The sequence below is a fragment of the Armigeres subalbatus genome, chromosome 1 (assembly GCF_024139115.2).
Source record: "Armigeres subalbatus isolate Guangzhou_Male chromosome 1, GZ_Asu_2, whole genome shotgun sequence".
Classification (NCBI taxonomy): domain Eukaryota; kingdom Metazoa; phylum Arthropoda; class Insecta; order Diptera; family Culicidae; genus Armigeres; species Armigeres subalbatus.
The window spans coordinates 4,526,953-4,534,656 of record NC_085139.1 but is presented as its reverse complement, the minus strand read 5'-3'; positions in this window follow the sequence as shown (position 1 = coordinate 4,534,656).

Genomic DNA, 7,704 nt, shown 5'->3' with positions numbered 1-7,704 from the left:
ATAAACTGATCCATTATTTCGTATAAGTGATATGTTTTCTTTTTGTAAGTCAGTTTAAGCTCACACAAACAAGATCAATAAAACGAAATAATGATTTTTAGTAGTAAAATGGCATTAGTGCTCGACGGTACAAACAATATGACGAGATGATCAAATGCTGAAAAAGCACCACAAACCATCAATATTCTTTTAATGTCAATTGTTCATTGATTGGGGAAAAAACCCGAGATAATCTTGCCACACAAATGGGGCTCGTCGTTTGTTATTTTTAATTCTAATCACTTGAAGTCATCTGCACATCTGCAATCTGTTACCGAATGCGTCAACAATGAGACACCCATGCATATAACCCTTAACTAATTAATAAAACTCAATATTTGTGAGACTATGCATGGAGTACCCAAAAGGCGGAATACATGGGTAAATTGTCAACTATCGGTGTATTCCGTCTCAATCGTGTACGCACTAACGCTGCTGCCACCCCTACCTTCGAGGCGAGTGGAAGATTGGAAGTACATCCGGGGCGAAAAGAAGGGAAGAGAGGAGGAGAAAAAAAGCAAGACTGGAGACGGGGTATTTGGTCAGTGAACGCCGAGGAAGACAGTTGTTTTCGCGAGTGTCCAAGCAAAATTAAAAAACGTGGTGGAAGTAGACGCCTGAAGACCACCAAATACTCCGGACGGGAAATATTACCACCCGTTTCCCCCCCAATCGAAGCTGGCTAAAGGGATACCGGGAAGGGTTCCTCGGCCGAGCGAAAGCGATCCTTGTAGCGGCCGTGCCTACGGCGGTTTAAGTGCATGACCATAGTGTAGTGGACCACTAGTGACTGTTCCTAGCCCAGCGCGGTACCTAGGCGGACAGACCTTTGTAGGGAGAGCACAACGATCTTCGCCCCCTCAACGCCCGCAAAGGACAATCCGGAAGTAGGCAGTTCCGATATTCGTGGCCACACGTGTCCGTACCAGTTTTATTTTGGCAAGCTACACCTATCTCGGTCCCGCATCAAATAGAGGACAAACACCGGAAAGTCCATTTTTCCACGCTCGCGGCAGGCTGGCCCCTCGTGAAATCGCCGAAGGCAAGAGAACTCTTCCTCGTGCTGTTGGAGAAGTTGGGCACAGGACGCTCATATTCCGTCACAACGGTGACAAGCCGTCCCGGCGTGGACCGCACGACAATTCCAGAACCATCGTCAAGAACATCGTCGACCGGGCGCCAAGCCACCAAGAAAACCCTTCCTCGTGCGTTTAGAGGAGTTCGGCATAGGACGGTCACACTCGTCACTACGGTGGCAACCAGTCCCGGTGTGGACCGCACGACAATTTCAGCATCATCATCGACGGGGTGCCAGGCGACCCGGAAACCCTGTATCAAATCGGCCCTGCCCCTTTCTTGCGTCAAGCAACCAGGAGTTCCCGCTTTCCCAAAATCGAAACCGACCCCCCCCCCTTTCCGGGCCAGGGAAGAACAAACAGGAGTGACCATGAGGAACGATATCATCTATTTCGCCGGCGGGTTCCCGCTATACACAAAAGGTATGAGCTCAGAATTGTAAAACGGCCGCAACGATAATTCTAACCCTAACTAACCCTTAAGAATGACAACATAAATAAATAAAAGTATGTAAAATGTAACAAATCGGTTCCTTTCTTTAAGCGACTAGCCCTGAATTGCATGGTATGGTCTTGGATCATTGTTGTTGTCCGCTGCTCCACTTTTGTCTCTGTGCGTCCCCTAAGCAGGTTCAAGCCGACCCTGAGAACCCCGAAACGAGGTGAGCTAGTTAGGGACGTTAGGACGTCCGCTCCACAGACGTGAGGACGTCGAAGGAGTTTGTTTCAAATCTGCTAAAATACTACATCGATAAATGTCGACATGTGATATGTATAGTACACAACCAGTGTAGGTAAGTAAATAGACCCGCGAAATGTGCATTCGAGGCAGTTTTCACTACTAAAAGCAGATTATCGCAGTGCAGTATAACAATCAAACTTTATATTTCCATGCTTATTATGCAATTCTTAAACACTACTGGAAGCACATAACTATTGAATGTTAGTTTTTCTTACAATTATTTATCATAAACTACCAAAATCTGTGTAAAAACCATGTATATGCTAATTTGCTAGATTCTTATACAAAAATGTAAGCTTCTTTATATAGATATTGTACGAGAAGCTTGTAAAATTCTAAGACATTATGCAACATGTGTATAAAATACCGTCATCGGGGGTGATGGGTCTGGGGGTGAGAATGGGTCATCGCTCTCACGAGCAGTCCGTAGGTCGTAGAGCAAAACCGTTTAAAAAGGTCTCTTATATTTTAGTCTGCTTGCTCTCAGATACATTCAATGTATTTTACAAGCATTCCAAGCAGTTGAAACAGTGACCCATTCTCACCCTCATTTGACCCATTGTCACCCCTGACAACGGTATAGCAATATTATATATGTTGAGATGCCCCTATTCCACTCTTTCCCCCTTCCAATCCCAATACCTTCCCTAACAAATCCTAATCAAATCCAGATTGATGCTAATGCAATCGCGATCCAGTAGGAATTGAATCCAAACCCAATCACAGTCCAATTCAAATCCACATTCAATCCAAATTCAATGCAATCTCAACCCATTCCCACTGACATTCCATTATCCTAATCTAATTAAAAAAAAAACAAATTTAATTCCAATCCAATCGTTATCCAATCTCAATCCTATTCAAATCTAATTCGTATCTCAAGCTCAAATCAGTACAAATAAAATAAATTCAATCTCACCTACCCAATTTCCCAAGACAACACCAATCCAATGGCAAATCAATTCTTATCCAAACCCTCCCACATTCCAATGCAACTCTAAACCAATAATCATCCAAACGCAGTTCAATCTCAATCCGATCACACTTCTAATCCAGTCAAATCTCAACACTACCCAATCCAGTTCCTGTAAAAATGCAATCGCAATGAAATCCAAGTTGAAACTCAATCAAATCCAGGGATTGAATCCTAAAGAGAAAGAGCAAGTCTCTCACTTATCATCTCTGTATACATATACGATATGTAGCATACCGAGAGAAACTTTTTTCGCAAGCTGTCGTGATAGAGAACTGATTCTGGATGTTATACCCCATGATAAATTTCTTTTAGAAAGCTCCAAATGTGGGGAGCACTGGCTCTGATGGTGCATTTCAACTTGTTCTACACAGTGCAGTAACCAACACGAAAGGAGCAAAAACAAAGCGAAAATCACCATTTTTCTGTGGGGGCTGCCTATTCCATTCTGTTTTTTCGCAGTTGTATACAAGTTTGATAAATTTGTTATCATGGCTTGTTATGATTCCAAACTGTTTTTGCCTCTCTTTTATCGTTGTTCGTTATCTATTGAGAGCGATTTCTGCAAACCCTGATCAAATCCGATTCCATTCTCAATCCAATCCTTATAAAATTCCAAAATCTGAACAAAATGTAAAACAAATCCCAATCCAGTCCCAGTCCTAATTTGCTCCAAATTTAATTCCAATTCGAATTCATTTTTTTTTTCATTTATTTAGTTAACATCTAGTGCTTGCAAGTCCTCCTCGAGCATTGTCCATGTTTCATGTTCGTAGAGGACAACCGGTCTTATAAGCGTCTTGTACATGACACATTTGGTGCGGTGGCGAATCTTTTTCGACCGCAGTTTTTTCTGGAGCCCGTAGTAGGCCCGACTTCCACAGATGATGCGCCTTCGTATTTCACGACTAACGTTGTTGTCAGCCGTTAGCAAGAATCCGAGGTAGACGAATTCCTCGACCACCTCGAAGGTATCCCCGTCTATTGTAACACTGTCTTTTTATGTGGCCCCTGTCACGCTCGGTTCCGCCCACAAGCATGTACTTTGTCATCAACGCATTCACCACCTGTCCATCTTTTCTTGCTTCGCGTTTCAGGTGGATGTACAGTTCTGCCACCTTTGCAAATGTTCGGCCGACAATGTCCATGTCATCCGCGAAACAAATAAATTGACTGGATCTGTTGAAAATCGTACCCCGGCTGTTACACCCGGCTCTCCGCATGACACCTTCTAGCGCAATGTTGAACAACAGGCACGAAAGTCCATCACCTTGTCTTAGTCCCCGGCGCGATTCGAACGAACTGGAGTGTTCGCCCGAAATCTTCACACAGTTTTGCACACCATCCACCGTTGCTTTGATCAGTCTGGTAAGCTTCCCAGGGAAGCTGTTCTCGTCCATAATTTTCCATAGCTCTACGCGGTCTATACTGTCGTATGCCGCCTTGAAATCAACGAACAGATGGTCCAGATGCTCCCATCCTTATCCCGGCACGTTTCGGCTCGCGGCACGAAGCCTTTGCGGAATGCGTTGAGCTTCTGATAGAACTTGCGTGTATCTTGAGAACGGCACAGCTGTTCCATCTCCTCGCACTCCGCTTCTTCCAGGCGTCGTTTCTTCTCCTGAAAAAGGCGGGTCTGGTGTCTCCGCTTCCGTCTATAACGTTCCACGTTCCGCCGGGTACCTTGCTGCAGCGCGACCACCCGCCCTGAGTCCTTCTCCTCCAGAATCTGTCTGCACTCTTCGTCGAACCAATTGTTCCGTCGACTTCGACCCATATACCCGACGTTGTTCTCCGCTGCGTCGTTAATGGCTGCTTTGACTGTATTCCAGCAGTCCTCAAGAGGGGCCCCATCGAGCTCACCCTCTTCCGGCAACGCTGCCTCGAGATGCTGCGCGTATGCAGTGGCGACATCAGGTTGCTTCAGTCGCTCTAGGTCGTACCGCGGCGGTCGTCGGTACCGAACATTGTTGATGACGGATAGTTTTGGGCGCAGTTTAACCATCACCAGATAGTGGTCAGAGTCGATGTTAGCGCCACGATATGTCCTGACGTCGATAATGTCGGAGAAGTGCCGTCCATCAATCAGAACGTGGTCGATTTGTGATTCTGTCTGCAGACTTCCCAATAGTCGGTCTAAACTCCTCCTCTTGACCAACCTGAGCGTTCAAATCTTCTATGATGATTTTGACGTCGTGGCTTGGGCAGCTGTCATGTCGTACTCACGTTCCAGCTGCGCGTAGAATGCGTCCTTATCATCATCATTGCTTCCGGAGTGTGGGCTATGGACGTTGATTATGCTGAAGTTGAAGAACCGGCCTTTGATCCTCAACCTGCACATTCTTTCATTGATCGGCCACCACCCGATCACGCGCCTTTGCATATCGCCCATCACTATGAAAGCTGTTCCCAGCTCGTGTGTGTTGCCACGGTCCTTGAGTACATCGGCGAGTATGCGTGTGCTCCCGATGAAGTTGAGAGGTTTGCAGTTCCACGAACCGAATTTCCAATCGCTAGTCCCTTTTCGTCGCAGTGGTCTTCGTCGATGGTTCCTGTCCGTACTCTCTTGTTGATTGTTCGTTGCGTATGTTTAGAGGCCGACTTCAAAGCCTGACACCAAACCCCCCAAATTTCCGGAGGACCATTCCTCCTTATTGCCGGTGGACCATGATGCACAGTTTCACTTCGCTGGCACTCGGATGATGATCAGTCGCCTCTAACATGGAGAACAGACGCTGTTGTGAGCCGATCCTGACATGGAGTACAGACGCTCAGTAAGATTTGCACCTCCGGAGAGGAGCAAACCTCCCCCCCCTTCCCTGTCAACATACGACCATAGTTCCCACCGGGGTTGGTTACCCGATCTTCCCTAATGTTGCTCGTATCTCGGCCAGCATCACGAGTAGGTAGGGATAGGGGTTGCTGGGTAAGAGGCTAATGACCGCGAGATGGGATCTATTTTATTCCTTCAGGTACGCGAAGTACCAATGGTACGCTTTACTTAGCATTTGCCGTGCCCAAATGGTGTTCTAGTCTACGGAATTTGTTTTTAAAGTTATTGTTTTTTTACGAATTTTCAACCCTAACGAGACATCTGTGCTGTTATACGCCAGCGAAACATGGTGTGTATCAGTGGAGAACACTCAACGGCTGCAGGTGTTCATTAACAGATGCCTGCGGTATATAATTCGGGCCTGGTGGCCTCACAACTGGATCTCAAACAACGAGCTCCATCGTCGTTGTCACCAGAGGCCGATAGCAACAGAAATTCGGGATAGGAAGTGGGGCTGGGTCGGCCACACTCTACGTAGGGGCGGAAACGAAATCTGTAAACAAGCATTAGACTGGAACCCAGCAAGACATCGCAGCAGAGGCAGACCCAGAGGCTCATGGCGGCGAAGCCTCAATAAAGAAATAAAAGAAGTCGACCGAAATCTAACCTGGCAACAAGTTAAAGCGATAGCCGGGCAACGCTCAGGATGGAGATCTTTTAAGTCGGCCCTTTGCACCACCGGAGGTGAACAGGATCCATAAGTAAGTAAGTTAGTTGTACGAAGAACTATGAACTTTATAACATTCGTGAATTCATTTTAGCTTTAAATATTCACCAAAATTCTGTTTTAAAAAATCGATCAGAGAATTCAGATGGGCGAAGAAAAAAAAAACCTGTGAAACTAAATTTGAAAATTTTCTAAATGTTTTCTAAAAATGCGTAAATAAGTAAATTAAAATAGTTTTTTAATGGACACGAACTTTAATCAATAAAAAAACTAAGAAAAATTCTAAAAGGATTCTTTGCATTCATTCTTTAATTTTTCAAAAGAATTTCTGGATTTATCTTTGAAGAAATTTCCGGTGAATTTTTCGAAGAAATCATTGAAGGAAAAACTTGAAAATTGTTTTAGACGAAAATTTAGACGAATGTGCAAAGAAATTCTTCGAGAAAATTAAAAATTTCGGAAACTCCTTCAGGAGTCCTTTCGAAATTCCTCTGAGAATTCGTTTAAGGATTTCTGAATTTTCGTCCTAATTTTTCGGAATAAATTCCGGAAGGACATTCAGAAGGAATAACTGGAGAAATGTCTTAGGGAATGGAGTACCAGGAGGAACATCCGGAGCAATTCCTGAAATAATTTCCATCGGAATTCCTGCAGACTTTTATCAAGGAATTCCAGGAGAAATTTTCAATAGAGTTCTTGGAAGAATTTTGAAAGAATTTCCGGAAGAATTGCCTAAGAAATTTCCAAAATATTCCTTGGGGTCATGTCAAAGAAATTCGTGGAGGGCTTTTCCAAGGAATTTCTGGATTCTGAATGTTTGGAGGGATGAGAGCAGTCCGAAGAAAGCAAATTCCAAAAACTGCTGGGCATCATTGGGTACAGAAAACAGTTAGCCCCCCTTATATTTTGTTATTAGTTACGCCAATGAATATGCCCTCCCCCGCTAAGGCAAACCTATAATAACTTTTTACTTTTCAACGCAATTCGTGCAAACTTTGTGTTATTTGTTAGTCCAAAAAGTCGCAAATGCATTGCTGTGAGTAATCATATAAAAATATGACAGCGAACATGCAATAAAGTTTTTTTTAAGGAAAACATGGATTTCTACAAGTGCCTAGGTATAACGCCACCTTAACCAAAGACGTTTCATAGCTCTCTATTAGTATTTTATCTACTCTATAATGAAAAGGTCCATAAGTCCGGACCATACGTAAAAGTGGCCAATTTAAAGAAAAACTTCTCAGAGCTTCGCAATTTATTCATAATTGAATTTCCTGTGCAATCAATTGTGCAAGTCTTCTGCGACCCGCAAATGCTCCAGAAAGGGGCCGATACCACAAAATCATTCCAGAGCATTACTTTTTTAATCATAAA